Here is a 19,021-nt window from a genome sequence, read left to right as displayed (position 1 = left end):
TAAAACGTTCTGCACGAAAAAAAATTTATACAAATTTTGAATGGAATGGCTCATATATAAAGTGCGGTTATTTTTGGGACTCACCTTGTATATATTACTGCACTATGCAAACGCAATTTGATAATTACTACTAAGCTTTGTTTATTTTGATGTCAAAATTTATTAGTGAAACGCACTTTTAACTTTATCGCTCATTTTCAATAAAAGATTGCAGATTATTTCTTTACTTTTTTGGCGGATGTGTGGCGTCAGAACAACAGAAAATACATACCAACCACATACATCTGTACATACATATGTATGTGTGCATGTCGTATATATCATATCAGTTCGTAAACATTTTGCATTTGCTTATTTAAACATAAAATCTGGAAAAATAAAAAGTAGAAGGTCTGCAATCTGTTTAGTTGCCGTTAGGTACGCGATGCACTTGAAATTGGCATGATAAGCGAGTTTCTCATGTATGTGCATGTTATGTACATATGGCTGCAAGTAAATATTAGAAAAAGATCAACACAAAACAATTGACGCACTTATTTGATTTAGAAACAACAAAAAGTGACACTTTAGTAAATTAGTTAATATTTATATTAATTTATTTTAGAAGATATTTACTTTAATCTCTCATGATCACGTGTTTTTTATTTTACTATAAATATTTGATAATTATAATTAAATTAATTCATAAATGCAAAAGTGATTTACATACATACATATGTACACATTTCTTTTGTGCGATAAGATCAATTTTTTGTTTAGCGATAATTTCAAATGTTTTAAAGAATAAAAATATTATCAAATACAATGCAATTGTCATGAATTTTTTAACAAATAATCAAAATAGCAAAATAATTATTCAATTCACCAAAAAACTTTTTTAACTGCGTAGTTGTTGATTAGGGTATAGTGCTTTCCAAGGTAATCTAAACGAACGAAAATTTTGATTTTCTTCCAAACTCAATTCTTTACTTCATCCAACTAATCCGAAAAATAAAGCTCTCGCCGGCTTTTCTTTGGAAATCTTCTCATTCCATCCCACATAAACTTTTGAGATTAAATCGCAGTCTGATCTGAAGGTTTTCTCTATGAACCAGGAATTTACGTTAAATTTTTAGTATATTTGAGAGCTTAAAACAGACGTTGATGACTCGTCTCACTTTCCATTCTGATCTCTTCCTACAAATGAAAATTCATTGATAATTTCTTAGCATTATTTGACTAATTTACATTTCATGTATATCTGACCTGGAGGATTGAGTTCACGCAAGTAAGGAAAGTTATCTGAGCGCCATTCATTTGGGAGTGGCCAGAAACGATTCTTTTACATATGGATACGAGTAAAACAGCTCACTATTCGGTCTTAGACTAAGTATCCCCTGGGTAGCCAGAAAAAATCCGTTAAAAAACGAGCTAAAGTGAGAAGGCGAATCATCCCTCACCAGAGTTGTGCGCTGAGTTTGAGACTCGCCACTTAAATAACACCCCCAATGAAAGGATTAAAACAGCCTCGGATGAGAAATCCCTCTCTTTATAACGATCCCTACAAACGTATACTTCATCATCTCTGGGCTTCTAACTCAGCTGCCTAGAACGTTGAAGTAATATGCAATTAATTTAATCATACTACAGGTCAGTTATTTGATATAATTAAGTTATAAATAGACCCAACGTGTCATCGTTCTCGAAGCCTACAATCTAAATAGCTTATCTTTGAATCAATTATATTGCTTTATAACAAAAATATTGCACTTTTCCGGTCAATGCAGGTGAATTTTACTAACAATAACGCTTTGTTCAAGACAACTTAGTGATAATTCAAAAGTTAAGGAGGTAACTGTTTTTTCTCCCTGCAGTATTACAAAAAATTGTTTTGCTTTTTCGGTTTTTTCTTCACCTCTCATTAAATAAACGATTTCACCTTCAATTGAAGACATTCCTCAGAGTTGCCTTGAGAGTTTTACATAAATTTATTGTCAATCAAGGCATTCAGCTTAACTACCCAATTAGGAGTAAGTTTTGATATGGTATTGGATATTAGAAAACAAAGTTTATGTAATAGACCTAGACTAGCACCACGAATTATATATTATGTTTATTAAATACACATTTTTATTCTTTGCTATTATGAAAATGTAAGAATTTATTTAAAACGCTTAACAAGAATATTTTCATTCACACATCTCATCGATTGCGGCTTGAGGCGTACATTGAACCCGTGACTACTGGGGTATTTGTAAGTAGATATTTGGTAATAAATTTCCGCAGTTTTTCAAAGCTATCAATTCAAGGAACCCCGAATTACAAACAATGATGTAATGTATTTCGGCTTCTTTTGTAAGACTTTAACATGTGCGTCCACTGATAAGCTTTTTCTTAAGGGAAATTTACATGCATACAAGCTTTTGCGATAATCTGCGGAACTGCAACAATAATATGCTATATACTATAATATTAAATACTTACGTATTATATATGTATGTACGTTTGCATCTGGATGTACTAATGGGTCACTAAAATATTCTGAATTAAGAGCCTAAAAAATTATATTCGCTACCGATTACCTTCAAAGAATCCTGCCTGAAAGTATGTTTGACATTATGTGGATCCTACAAACGTCGAACTTTCGTACCATATCATTCATTCAAATATAAGTAGCTCACTGATGATAGCTACTTTCCTGGAATAAATAGCTCGGCCGTGTTTAGAGAAGAGCTCGGTGTCAAAGTTCGTCAATACTCGAACGAAACAGTGAAAATGGCGTTTATGTGGGCTGTCCGACGACCCTTTTCACACCCTCAACAGGGTATATTTAGATTCCCATGAAGTTGGTAATACCCAGAAAGCAACGTCGGAGACCTTATAAAGTATATAGATATATTTATGGTCACCGATCTGAATCGATTTAGCTATGCCTACCTCTTTGTGTATATAACTACGCGAACTAGTCTCTCGGTTTTTGAGAAATCGATCTGAAATTTTACATAAGTACATATGTACGTTGTCTTCTCTTAAAGGGGCTACTCATTTTTCTGAACCGCCGACATTGGACTACAATAGCATACGAGGTTTGACAATTAAGTAATGAGACTGATTTTATTGCCGCGCTTGTGGTAAACCTGTGACCTTGAAATTCCCTTTCTCTTTTTCCGGCATCCCTCCCCTCTCCATTGATATATGTATATATGCTCTAGCTTGTTTAGTTCGCCTGCTGCGTTAAGTTGAGTAGACGTGTGTTTGTAGTGCTCGTCACGAAAATGGAAAAACGAAATCAAGAGCAACGCGTCGCGATAAAATTTTGCGCCAGATTGGGCGAAACAGCTTCGGAAACGTACGCTAAAATTGTAAGAGTGTATGGTGATAGTGCTCTTAGTCGTGCCCAGGTGTTTCGATGGCACAAAGAGTTTAAGGAGGGACGTGAAAGCGTGGAAGACGAGGCGCCGAGTGAGAGACCAGTCGAGGTGCGGACTGACGCGAATGCGCAGCGTGTTCGCTCATTAAGCCATGAAGATCGGCGTTTAACAGTTCGAATGTTGACCTCGGAACTGAGTATGAACCGTGAAACAGTCAGACAAATTTTAACCGACGATTTTGGGATGAAAAAGGTGCGCCCAGATATCGCTCGTAACTGGATCCTTCATCACGACAACGCGCCGTGCCACACCGCCCTCAGCATGTTCCAGTATTTGGCCTCTAAAGGGATCGCCGTGCTGCAACAGCCGCCTTATTCGCCCGACATGCTTCCCATATAACATAATTTTAAATTAAATTTCAATAATGAATGCCTTTACGGACATGCCACCTTTGATATAAGGGGACATTGTCCAAATCAAGCGAAAACTGCTCAAGCCCTTGATACCGAATATTTAGACTACATTACCTGTAGTTGACTTTTTACGGCAAATATCGGTACATATGTATATAAAAAACGAAATTGTTGCAAATACATTTTTCAGTTACAAAAAACCTTTTATAACCCGGAATAATTTATTTATAAATATATATATATGTATATACATATATACATAGGTATCTACACATACATTTGAACGCAATAACAAATCTACGTTTTCTAAGTCGTTGACTTGATGATCACAGCGTTCAACTCGGATTAGCCAGCAACAAAATTAAAAATAAAATTGGCTTAGATTGAAGTGTTTAAAAAACAATAATGTATTGACGTAAATATTGATAGAAATTATGAAAAAATTACTAAAATATATTTCCAGTGAGGTTGATGTTGTCTCACAAAATTTATGTAACAATCAGCTAACCGGTACGCAGTATTCCACCCTGCACACACATACACATACATATGCATACAAACCTAGAACTTGTTTAGAAATCGTCAATAAACGCATAAATTGAGCTTTAAAGTGCTTGATAATTGAACTTGAACTTTATGCTTAGAATTAGAACTGGAAATAATTAAGAAGTTAAAAATAAAAGTTATTGTTCGCCACAGCGCGGGACATTAACCGCTAAATTACTCGACCACATACATATGTACGTGTATGTGTCAATGTGTAGTGCGCAACAGTAAGCGCTTAATTGACAGGTGTTCACACAATTCGTTTGAGTGTTTGTATGTATTTGTGGATTTGCAAAAATTAGACAAGCTTATCGCGAAGGAAAATTTGCAAATTTGCAGAAAATCATCACAATACAAGTATGGAAGGGCTAAGTTCGTGTACAATTGAACATTTTATACTCTAGCAGTTGCAAGAATTAAAGTCAGGGAAATACCGTTGTGTCATCATGTGTTGTATGCGGATTCTTAAAATAAATTCATTTTTCTGTTCTCTCTCAATTCATGTGGCACCCACTTTCCACACTTTTGGATCTTTCCCATAGCTTTCAAACGGACTGAAATTGTTTATTTTGCAACCTTGGACGATTTCCAGGCGTTTGACTCAAGGTATGATGAAATGGCAAACCTTACTGAACATACTAACAAAATTTGCAACAAATTCGTAAACAACCATGGCCGTAACAAGCTTTAAAATACGTCACTCATATCTATTGTTCGATGCTGTATACTTTATGGGGTCAATATGTACGAGTATATGCCACAAACAGTGATTCGCAAAAATATATTGTTTTTTTTTATTATTTTAATTTTTTCTTTTTTATATTGCTCATGCCTAGAAAGGTGCTTAGGCAACTTCTGGTAAGAACAGCAAATTTATTTATCGGCATTATTTTGGAATTTTTTTTTATTTTCACCCAAAAACCTGAAAATCGAATTGCGTCCTTTCTGACCTTGACTAAGCTAATAGATACGTATTTTCAATTGTGCTGACGCAAGTGATGCACACTTACCTAAGGATGCTTGATCATACACATACATATATACATGTATGTATGTATATATTTAGTTAAACCTCCTCTACGCATTAACTCAAACACGAAAGCGAAAATTCTGAATAATTTTCGACTAATTTTAGGTGGCATGTCTACGTCGATCTTACATAATACTTTTGTAAATGTCTCGTTTTTATGTTCACCCATTAATAATTGATCACCTGTATATACATATGTATGTATGTGTATATACAATATTATGTAAATTTATGTATGTAAATTTGTCCTTTGATAATAGCCGTGGAAGAACTACGCATTAGCATAAATTTGCAAAATTAATTTTCGCACAAAACATGGAAAGCATAAAATCCATAATATTTCTAACGATGCAAAAACAACAATAAACAAATTGAAAACAAATCGTTGAGTAGCGTTAAGGAAAAATTAGCGCTCTACTCCATTTGTAAGTCCAAATAGGTCAATGGACAACTATTGGTGGATAACCTTGAAATTGGTCATAGGCGCAAAAAAGCGCTAGAAAGAGGTACAAAAAAGAAACTACAAGAGACAAGAACAGATAATTGAGTATCAAAACATAAACACTTGAGAATTCTTATGCAAAGAAAACATTAACGAAAAATTCCGAAGTTTTGCGTGAATGAAGCATAAGAAACTACGTGGGATTCGTAGTATAATATATACATATGTACATACTTACATATGTAGGTATAACAGCACAGTGACTGCCAAAAGTGTGTTTATGAGCCGAGATTAAAATGTACTATAACAAATAGCATACTTCTCTTCTAATCTACATTATCACTCAGATAATTCGAAAAAAAATATTAAGGCAAATTTAAGTAAGAATTAATTCCCTGAGCATGGACCTTCTACTAGAGCTATAAATTGCCATAGCAACTATCTAGGCATTAAAACTACAATAAAATAACTTATTTGTTTATTTTTAAGAGTGGAACTAATACAAGAATTTAACTGTTAACCATGCCCACTCTAACGCCATTTTTCTGATCTTAAGGGGCACACATAGTGTTACAGGCAAAAGAACGTCCGGAACTAATAAAAACGACTGGCGTTTTAAAAAAATTTGAATTTTACCCCAAATTTTGGTAATTTTTCGGCTATCATATTTATAATTTTGATCAGGTCAGAAATTCGATAGCTAATGACATATAGAATAATATACATACAGAACAGGCAGAAAATAATTTCATCATCAATAATCTGATCACTTAAGTTATCACTTTAGCAAAAAATAAACTGGTGAACCGGATTGAGCTGTGCGGCTGCCCTTTAAAAGGCTGTAACTCAAAAACTATTTGATATATGTATATGTTTGCATGGTTTTACTGTCAGGAGCTCTCTATCAACTCCAGCTACAGACTTTCTGACTATTGCAGTGTCTTCCAAGTCGTGGAAACAACTCAACACTTCCTTAACGCCTGTGCATTTTGCTAATTTATAAGTTGGAACACAGGAGTTCCTCTTTTCTATGGCTTCACAAGGGACTACATATAGTAATCCACGTGCGATCATCTAACCTAACCTTAACCTTGTATCGAAATATTAAAAAAATCGATTTTTTTTTATTTTGATATTAGATGTTCCCCTTAAGGGGCTATACCAGTGCGACACTTTCAAAAAAACATTTTTTTTTTGCTTTTTCGATAGTTTATATTTCGAAAAATATCCTTTGAAATCGTCAAGGTCATATCTTGATTAGTTTTTGGATGGCAGCATCCTCAAGTGAAACAATTTGTCATTAAAAAAACGTCCATTTTTTACCTAAAAAACGAAAATTTTTTTCAAAATCACGTCATTTTGTTATTTTTAGATATTTTTCAGCAATTGTTGGTCATTATATAGGAAATATCTTCAAGTTTAATAAACTTTTTGAATTTTTTTGATTCAGCTACTCATTCGGCCGGAATCATGTCAGCAGTTGGGACACTTTTTTTGCCACCTCCGAAGACAGCACATACATAACTTCGTTATTTTTCAATATTTTTGTAAAATAAATCTTAAAATATAGCTGAAAATACAGCTTATTACAGCTTATTACAGAAGTTCAAAACATTCAATCGAGTACTTTCTTTTAAAAAAATTCACGAACGCCTAATTTTTCATGCGTTATGCTATTTAGTACAGCCCCTTAAAGAGGTGTCTTATTTCTGCAAGTACAAGTAACCTTGATACAACAAGCTTTTGATTCCAAAAACTCCTAGAAATGGATCTCGAAATTCTCATGTATCAACGAAGCGCTATGTAACTGTTACTTAGTATGTATATGTTGAGGCGACTAAGGCTTGAGCTGGACAGTTGAGGAGGAAATGTCGAGGTATTTCTACTTTCTGTTTTTCTTAGCCTCACCTTATGTATGCCTACCTAAAAATGTCCTTGTTCAGGGCAATATTTAATGCTGTAATAAATAAATTTCAAATTAACTGTGTTTCCACATTTTCTTTTCTAGACTTTTGATTCAAGACATACATATGTATGTGTAAATTAATAGTGTTTATCAATCCATTGTAAAAGTACTCATATGAGTCACAATAACCCGCATAAAAATAATTAATAAATTGGTTTTCTATATATAACCCTCAGTGATGATTATACAATCGATTCATTGATTAAAAATGCTTACAGTGAAATACATGAAACAGGAACTTTTACTGATACCGACGCCATGTTAATTGACATTGTCTAACCCGGATCATGCAATGTTCGAGTTTTGAACAAATGAAGTCTACTTAAAGAACGCATTCGACTAGATGTTCTTAAGGAATTACAAACTTTGTGAAATTTCACAAAATTAATTTTATCAATATATTTTGGATTTGTAAAATGTTATTGCGTTTGTCATATAAAAAATCTCAAGAATTCATTATATCCACTGACGCTTGTCATATTATTATATCATAGTTTAATATTTATTTACTTAAAGACGCAGGTTTCACTGAAGAAACATAATTGTTTTTACACATTAAATTAATTTGTATATTTTTCTGGGAACTTTTTCGAGGAACCTACTCATACACTTTGTTTTCGTTTTGTCCATATGTATCGTAGATAGGCACATTTGTCATTTTGTTTACTCTACATTACTGAAGAGTATCAATTTCTGAGTTCATTTCCCTATGAATGGTACGTGTGATTTTGCAAATTTTTCATTCAGCAAAACAAAGGCCAATCTGACAATCAGTGGTTCCCAAATAGAGAGTATAATTAGTATGCATTTTATATTATATTCTACTTTATTTTATTTTTATTCTTCCCAGTATGTATGATACCAAAAATATGTATATCCACCCGACGTAGTACTTAACTGTGTTACCAAAGTAATCAGTACATATATAGGTGGAAGTTTAGTTCGGATTGAAGTGCCTTACTGTGATGCGGTTCTGGCTCTCGATGCTCCAAGCTCGTAAAAAAACAACAGCATTTATATATATAATTATAAACGATTGAAATAAAGAACGCAGTACCAAAATGTCATATTAACAGTAAAGTTGTGCACCGCTGTTTTTGATAATTTTCACACGAGTGAGCTCTGTACTGTCTGGCCCGACAATCGTTTAAGGTTTCAAAAATGTAAGTGAATTTAGAAGTCAGCATATTTTTTAAGCGAAACTCATACATATGTCACAAATGTAGGGAAAATATGCATCAAGCAATCTGCCAGGAAACACGCAGACGTTGAGTGATCGGCATGAATAACTGCTGAGGACTTTAATAGCATTAAATGTAATAAATTAACATTTTATTAATTGTAGAGGGGAATCTAATTATTACTTACTGATAATGCAATTAGTATGAAACACGCTGAACTTTGAGACATAAGATCAGAAAGTGCTCAATTGTTTTCAAAAAATTTAGCAATAATTTTGATTCGATAAAGAGCACTACAATAGGCATATAGAAAAGTTTAAAGGAAAGCTGCTGTAAGAAAAACAAGGATGATCCATTTCAGGGTTCCATACTTTTTAAAAGAAAAAAACAAAGAACCTTCAAATTTAATTTTTGAATATTATCTCTTTCAACTATTGGCGCTACGTCTCAGCTGACTATTTTTTGAAGATTATCTCTTTCAAATATTGGCCGCGGCTACGTCTCAGAACGTTCATCCATAGAATCCAAATTTCGATGCCTCGTTCGAGCATTTCGACTAGTAACCGGCGAATGACACTCGTAATGTTCTTCTCCAAGGCTGTATCAAAGCGGGATTGACCGTATAGATTTTAGCCTTTACATATCCCCACAGAAAAAAGTCGAACGGTGTGATATCACACGATCTTGGTGGCCAAACGATCGTCCCAAAACGTGAAATTATCTGTACACCGAAGTGTTCTATCAATAAATCCATTGATTGAAGCGATGTGTGGAAAGTGGCGTTGTCTTGTTGAAACCAAATGTCGCCGAGATCACGAGCTTCAATTTCAGGCATCAAATTATCGGTTATCATGACGCAATAACGAACGCCATTGACGGTTACCGTTCTCACCGACGTCATTTTTGAAGACATATGGTCTGATGATTCCACCAGTGTTTTTCTGAATGAAATGACAGCTCTAGAATCTCTTCAGGTTACTCTTCGTCCCAAATGTGGCAAGTTTGTTTGTTTACATACCCATTGGCCTGACCATTTCCTCATCGTTGAACAAAATTTGGCTCGAAAACGTCGGATTCTCTTGGAACTTTTCAAGAGCCTATAGAGCGTAGTGATGACGCATGGGAAGGTCGAACGACTTGGGATCTTTCACAAACTTTATTTTGAACGCTTTCAATTTAAAATCTCGACGTAAAATGTGCCAGGTCGTTCCATACGTCAGTCCGAGTAGCGGCGACCGGCGCCGAATCAATTCTCCACTGATAAGTTACAGCAGCAATTCCATAATAAAAAGGTCTTGGAAAACACTTCAGGTGGAAATGTTTTTAAGAAATGCCGGCAGCTATTTGAAAATATCCAATTCTTAAGCCTTATCTTGTCGAATTTAATGTTTACGGCTCAGCCAAGGAATTTCCGATTTCTGAGGGAGTTTTGTAAAACAGATTACCTTTTTTCAAGTAAACTATTTTGTAGTTCAGGCACATATTATTTATTAGTAAAAGAATTCCAAGAATCTATCAGGCCACCAGCTTCGGCAGGGCAATGGCTTTTCGCTTTTTAACATTTTTATTGCCACTAATATACTTAAATCTACCCTGTTGACACACAACCACACCCCGCATATATTTATTTATTTTTTTTTTTAATTTCTTAAATCCGTCTTCAGATTTTTTTTTTAATATTTTTTGCCTTTTTATTGTTTTGGACTTCGCAACAGCGATCAAGTGAAATTTGTTTACTACCAAACTATTGCGGTTGTTTAGAAAGTGAGGCAAAAATAGAAATGACAATAATCACAGGTGTCCCCTACACCAACACATAGCCCTTTGTAGAGTTCTAGGAATTTGGAAGCAAATCAAAGCGCAACAAGAAATTGCGCACCACCGGCCAATTGGCCTTGAATTTTTATGCTAATTTTTTATTTGTTATTAACATACAAACATACACACACACACACAATGAAAACGTTCACTGAATTACAATTTTACACTTTTTGCATGAATAACTTTGAATTTCGTGAAAAATAACTTTTGCTTGTTGACAACAAACGAGTAAAAGCACACAAAAAGCGAGAGTGGAGAAAGAGGAGAGTCAATGAATGAAATTGTTGCTGGATTCGAATTAGGAATTATGCTTGGCGCACACAATTAATGGAAATTAGATATGAGAATAATAAACAAGCGTATTGGATTACCTTAATGGAGTTGAAGGAACACTAAAGGTATTTAAAATAAATATTTATATTTTATTCTACTTATATGTCACGTGTAAAAGTGGTTTTTAGTTACAAAGAGTCATATTCATAAAAGTTACGGCTTATAAAAATTATGAAAATTCGATTTATTGTTGTAATAATATTGCCAATAAGCTAAATTGCTGTTAATGGTTGTAATCCGATATCTGCGGTTCTCAAAAGCTGAGGCACTAGATCGCGTATATACCGAAAGATAGACGGACAGTACTAAATCGGCTCAGCTTGCATCTTTATAAGGCTAACAGAGTCTTACTCTCCAACCTTTGATAATACATATATAACGGGTGATCCCAATAGATGTACTTTTTTCAATAGCCTTTTTTTGACAGATCCCGCGTGATTCGTGTCAAGCTGTCATGTTTTGTTGTTCAGTATCATTTGGCCTCATCAACATTTACAAATCGTTCTACTTTTTTACGAAAAATCGCGTTATGTAAAAAATTGTCAATATAATCGGCCTACTAAGTATACTCAATCTCGCAACACTGCCACCCACCTTGAGGCCCAGCATTCATTATTTGATAATATTCGATCGAATGGACCACATCCAGCACTCAGTGAAGCAGACGTAGTTGAGAGTATAATCGAAGACCATGGAGAGTCGATTCGGCATAGTTTGTAGCAGCTCGGACTGACATATGATAGGACTTGGCGCATTCAACGACAAGATCTTAAATTGAAAGCATTCAAAATATAGCTTTTGCAATAAGTGAAGCCGTTGGACCTTCCAAAGTGATATCGCTATGCTATATGAGCTCTTAAAAAGTTCCAAGAACATCCGACATTTTCGAACCGAAGTTTGTTCAGCGATGAGGCTCATTTCTGGCTCGATTTGTAGGTAAACAGTAAAATTGTCGCATTTGGTTTGGTGTAGTTTGTGGGCCGGCGGAATCATCGGTTCATATTTCTTCCATAAAGATGCCGGTCCATGGCGACCGTTATCGCAACTTGATAACCATATATTTGATGCCTCAAATTTAAGCTCATGATCTCAGCGACATTTGGTTTCAACAAGGCTTCGCCACTTCCAAGATATCGCATCAATCAATGCATTTATTAAGAGAACACTTTGGTGAGCAGATAATTTCACGTTTTGAGTCGGTCGGTTTACCACCAAGACCGTCTGATATCACACCATTAGACTATCCCCTGTGGGGATATATAAAGTCTATGCTGAAAATCCCGCTTCGATTCAGGCCTCGAAACGAAACATCACGCCTATCATTCCTCATCTACCAGTCGAAATGTCGAACAGCTGGATTATCTGAGATAATTTTCAAAAAATATATGCCAAAAAATCAAGGTGTTCAGTCGATGTACGACTTCCTTTCCTTTTCGATTCCTTTTTATCCATACTTAGGAGAAACAGATCGGCAGTCCGTTCAAGTTGGACTATTGGTGACTCCTCAAATATCGCTCTGATTACATAACCGAAAAGCATCTGATTTAAAATATAGCAAGGCTAAAAAACACTCTACAACCTAACCAACTAACTGAATAACCGAAAATTTTGGAAATCTAACTAAATACATTCATGCATTTTCAAACTGGCGATCCAGTTCTTGCTTCGATACCAGAGTTACGTGTTTGAACACTAATCGCTTCACCGAAATGCATGTTTAAAAGTTCGATTTCCAGTTTTTCGCTTTTCAATTGCTTTTATCACATCTTAATTACTAATTAGGCTGTCTGTCTCACAGTCACATGCACTTGACTAACATGTGATCACCACCCTCCCCCCAAGAAAGGGGCGGGAGTGATGACTTTCACTTTTTACTACGTCGAAAATAAATATGCACTGCATGTAAACAAGCAAACAGCTGCTAGAAACGTGATAATTGCATCCGAAGTATTGGCAGACTGAACCGGTACATTTGCACCGAGACCAAAGGAATTTAAATATTGATTTACACCCGAAAAACACTGACGCACATTCTCAAGGGCAGCCAGCACAAGTGTTGTCAACCGCTCGCAAACATTTTGTCCCATGCAATCGCCAACACTCGTATGTACTATATGTATGTGTGTATTGGTTTCGCATTTACATTTATTTATAAATAAAATTTTATAAAAAATTTTTGTATTTATTTAAATCAATTATTTTTTTAATTTAATTGTTTTTGTGTTGTAAAAATGTGCTTAATCAGTAGACATTTTTTGACATTTCACCTGTTGTTGCATACTTACATATGTAAATTTCTACACAAAAATTTTTCAGTTACAAAATATTTTGTTTTTGTAAAATAAATAAAAAATAATAATAATTTAATTGTATTTGCGCGATATCCGTAAAGGGCTTGTCTGGGTGTAAAATTTGTAAGTAAAATGCGCTACGCTGTCGGCATATAAATCAGCTGCGATTTTACTTTTGCGTTTCAACACGAATTTTCGGCGCCAGACTTTATGTGCTGGAAGACAAAGGCTCACCTGCATTTTTCGTAGTGCATTTGGTAATTAACCCACATTATTTGTTTTATACATTTTTGGTCTACTTGAAAGAGGGAAAAGCGGCCACAACTCATTTGGAAAAGTAAGGCTTACACTTCATGAAATTTATTTTCTGTGTTGCATTTGAACTTTTTATATAAGAGAAACTATTTACAATACTTTTAGGTATACTACATTTTTACTACAAACTATAACTAACATTTTTTCGATATAATAGAAAAAGGAAATACGGTTTTTCTTATACCGTCTCTCTATTCCAGTGCACCGCCTCATGTTGCAAGTCTAAACACATGGGCACATTGTGTGCAAAGTTTGGCGACCCATTAATTTCGAAAAATGGTCCAGTCAGATGGACACGAAGCTCATGCGATTTAACGTCTCTAGATTATTTTCTCTGGGCGTATGTCAAATCAAAGGTTTACGCCAAGCAACCAGCAACTCTCGAGAAGTTCGAAGACAACATTCAGTATTTCGTTTTAAAACCACGTCATTGCTGATGGTAGAGCCTTTATATGTACAATTTTAATTACCTTAGCTTCCTTCAGATTTGGATGGGTTCAATGGCTGATACTCAAGATGGGGATCGCACTCGGACTACTTCGTTATGAAACCATAAAGTAAAACTCCAATTCCAAGTCTAGCCAGGTCCTTATCCACCTCCAGCAGAACTGGGATCTTCCTCTGCTACCACCGTCAGATACCGAATCGAAATCCTTCAAAACTGAAGTATTCTTCTCCATCCGGACAACATGAACTATCCAGCGCAGCCGATGTCTCTTGATTCGCTAAACTATGTCAATGTCGGCGTATATCTCGTATAGCTCGTCGTACGATCGACTGCGGTATTCGCCGTAGCCGAAGTGCAAAGGATCATAAATTATCCGTAAAGCCTTTTTCTCGAACACTCCTAAGGTCAACTCATCAGATGATGTCATTGCCCATGCCTTCGCACCATATAGCAGGTTGGGAAAAATGAGGGACTTATAGAGTTTGGTCTTTGTTCGTTGAGCGAGGACTTTACGTTTCAATTACCTACTCAGTCTAAAGTAGCATCAAAAGTTGGGTCATTCATCCGAAACTGACCTCTTAAAACCGCCACAATTAGGGAAATGCCAGTCTTACTGAGTGCGAAAAGCCTATATACCTCTAGCTTTCCACTTGGATCATCTTATATACAGGCTCTAAACTGAAGACTCCTTTTTCAAAAACAGCCCATCGACCAATATGGATGGCGAAAAATCGAAAAAACCTGATATTTTATGCCCAATCTACTCTACTCGGCTCCATCTCTTGTTGTTGGAAAGTATGAGCCAAGAATATTTTTGGCATGTAATTTTCGGAACAGCCTTTTCAGCATTAATCGCTTTCAAAATTCGGTGATTTCTTTATTCACGTATCCATTAAGCCAAATATATGATCCGCGGTGGGCAGTATAACGGTAAAGATTAGGACAGAACGAAATAACCGAATATTAATCGAAAGTTCACTTTCCTGGAAAAAGCAAAATGGAAAAGTTTCTAAAAAGGTCAAACACCAAGACGACCTTGAGGACGAATAAGTGAGAATCACCTATAACAAAGATGATAGCCCAAAAATATTCAGTTAACACTATGTCTCTGATAATGAAAAGCATTGACACGAATTTTCGGTTTTTATAAACAAATAAATTGTCTAAATATGACAGCCCACCGCCGCGGCAACACGCTGACAACGCGCCTCCACCTCGCCACTCTTTCTCTCTCACTTGCCCTTTTCTTCGGTTCGTGATGCTCCAATTTTGATTTGTAGTTTATTGTTTTTGTAATGCATTGATAGGCATATGCAGAATCTTGTGTGTTTGTTGGCCTGGTTGGCCGTACAATGGACCCAGATGTGGGTCAATGTGAAGCAAAAGCAGGACAAAAACATGACGAACGCTCTCACTGATAAACCAATGTCGAGCGAACGCAGTGAAAACAGCAGCCGCGACGTAATTGTAGTAAGGGACAGTCCAAAGGCAATTTCAAATATTCGCAGTGTCAGAAGAAAGGCCAGCGAAGTCGACAGCATTGTCGATTAAGTTGCTGGAGTCATTTTTATATGTGTCGTCTTCGCATGCGATTGAAGCTACGTGTATGTATGTTTGTACAGGCATATAATGATGTAGAAAAGCGAAGGATTTAGCAAGGAGATATTTCAGCAAATTGAAGCTGTATTTAAGCGCTTGGCTTTGTTGATTGCCAAAACTTCAAATGACTCCTGTCTGCAAGTTGTACTTTGAAATGAACAGGGAGTTCAAAGGGGAGGTTAACTGTTTCCAAATCGCTCACATCTGGCCTTGGGAACCACAATGACTGTGACAACATAGAATAGGCCAATCGGTAGCACAAAGATCTATCCTTAAGGTTCCAAGTGTGAAGTTGGAAAGATCAATTGCAGTGGACTTGATTTCGTTTGATTGGCAGTATTGCAAAATGAGCAGCTTCGTGGGGAGAAAAATACATATATGTACAAAATTTCAGATCGATATCGTATAATCGCCGATCCAATATGCGAATGTGTGTATTTGCCTAAAAGATGCCTTCTGATCAGAAGTGAACCTAACTTCTGTGTCGCCCCCTCAAATTGAAGACCAAAACTCGCACCGCAACAGCTTTTTACATCATCAACTCCGTAAATATCTGTATTTGACCGAGGTCTTCGAACAATTTGTCAATATTATTTAAAAATTAAATGAAATTTAACAAAACGTTTGAACGCTCAAGCCGCTGAGTAAATATCTATGACGGTGCCTACTTTTGATTAGTATAATAACTCTCGCCTAAGTATAATTAAAGGGTTTTTTTGAGTGGTTGCCTCATTGCATTCTTAACTCAATATTTGAGAAATGTCTGAGCCACAATTGTCTGTTGTTCTTCTTTGAATTCTTTTTTGCGTGGTCTTGTTTACTACACGGGCCCGCCTCATGGTTCACTCACCTGTAAAGTTCACTGTTAATATTATGAAATCGTTCAAAGCCACCGCCACAACAACAACATAATAATGGCATAATCATGGCGTTTATCATGCGAATATCAGTGCGTATCCAGTCAGACTTGGTCTGAAGGAAATTTGAAGCATTTCAGCACTTTTGATTTCCCAGACTTTATTATGCACATTGTTATTGTTGTTATTGTGATTGTTTTATGGCGTTTCGTGTAAAGTGGGCGCTTACCAATAGTATATACTATACTAACAAGTCAGGCGCTTAACTTATGACGGTGGCAATGACCCAACTACAGTTTTCCGATAGCGGTAAGGGAAGGAGGTATCACAAGTGGAAAATGTATAAAAACTTTACGCTTATGTATGTATGTATATATCAGCACTTTTCTGATGACGTTTTTGCTGACGCGATTGCGCATGTTGTGTTGATAGATTTTTATTTCGGCTTAATGAGTCACGTATCAAAATTAGCTGGCTTACAAACAAAATTGATAAATATTACATAAACAAATTATGAATTGAATCATGAATCAAGTTCTTTGCAATTTACAATTTTTTCGGAAAGCCCCAAGAATTAAAGCAAATTCGTATTAATTCATACTCTAAAATTACACACAATTTTAGAAAGTGAAACAGCTGTAAACTTACCGTTTTCTGTGCTCTGTCTTGACACCTGACAACTCCATATATGTACATATGTCACGCTCTCTTCATCAAACAAACGTTTAATTAGTCACTCATATAACACTAACAACATAAACAACATTGTAATTAGAATTGTATGATGCGCGAATTGTTGTTGCTGTGTACACTGCGTTTAAAATTGAATAACTCGGATTAGCGCAACATTTCCGCTTCTAAAATTGCCTTCCACTCGCTAAGCGACAGCTGTGACATCTAGCAATCTACAGAAGAAGTACAAAAATTCTAATAATGACTCCTGTTGCTTCTTTAATTGGCTGCTAACATGCGCTAGATGGCGCTAATGCTGTTAGAATACCTTCACGCAAAAGAAACGTTGATTCATAAATTTTACTCAATTTAGAAAGTTTTCAAGACGTTCTTTCCAATATTGAACCGATATTTATATATAAATGTAATAACAAAATTATACATAATACATATTACATCATATTCACATAATAGGCCGTATACATTACTAAACAAGAACATACAAGCAGTGATTGGAATGAGTCAGCCTTTATTATTGTTTACCTGCACTTTATTTACTGTTAATCAATTATGTACGGGCGGCCCACCAATAACCCAAAGGGCATTTTAATTTCATAAGGAATCGCTTAATTTAGCTAATTGACGCTAATTGTTTACTTGACAAGTGTTTACTATGCCGTTAGCGCACGCGTTTATTGCATATTTTGTAAACGTACTTAAAATAAAACAAACAAAAACAATAAAACATGTGTGTACGTATACACTTAATTATAGACACGTTATGAATTTCGCCGAATTTCGTACTTATGACAATTTGTTGTAAAATGCAAGCAAAACAACTGAAATTTTTGTCTATGTTCACAAGCGTTGGGGTGTATGTGTGTACATGAAGAAACATCGCGAGAAATCTCGGGAACACGCTGCAGAATTGCAGTTAAGGCACGTAACGCGGTCAAGGTCAATTTTAGGCAACTCAAATTAATTCCTTGTGTTTACATATGTGTCAATAAACACTTCGGTATGTCCAATACATGTACATATGTATATAAATACACATGTGCAAACTGGTGCGTAAATATGTACATATGTATGTACAGTCATATGTAAACAAAGTAGGTGTGCAACAAGTGTTTACCTTAAAGGATGTGAACAAGCTACCGATATGCATTTAATCACGTGGTGGCTTTTCAGCTTTTGACCAGCAAAAATGTGTAACAACAACTTGATAACATTGTACTTTTTAGTTTATTTTATTTTTTTACTTCTTTGCGTTATTTTGACATCTCTTTCGCAATCGAAGCAAACATGTCCTTGCTGCGTAGCTGTGGGGGTTGTCAACACACTGCAAAAAGTAAACGAGTTGAGTCATACAACAATGAAGTTTTTACCACAGAGTAAACAAATAAAGTAGAGGTAATAAGCCACAACAACAGTGAGCCTCGCGTGCCGAAAATGCAGTTGTAGTTAAAACTCAACAAAACCGGCTCCTATTAGTATGCACGCGACGCAACACAGTTACCCTATGTTGTACATGCTTACCACATACACATAAACGTACATGGATATATTAAGGGACATTACGGTTATTGCATTATTGCTAACGTACCAACACTGTGCTTCAGTGATGGTCACACAAACAGTACGTTGGACGGGTTCAAGGACGTTGACTTCTGCAGAAATTTCGCAACTGTAAAGAGGAAAAATGCAAAATTGTCCTCAAGAGTAGTATTGCCTTGCATATTTTTAACATTAAAGCA

Source organism: Bactrocera dorsalis, chromosome 4 (genome assembly GCF_023373825.1).
Source record: "Bactrocera dorsalis isolate Fly_Bdor chromosome 4, ASM2337382v1, whole genome shotgun sequence".
Lineage (NCBI taxonomy): Eukaryota > Metazoa > Arthropoda > Insecta > Diptera > Tephritidae > Bactrocera > Bactrocera dorsalis.
This window is presented reverse-complemented; position numbering follows the sequence as displayed.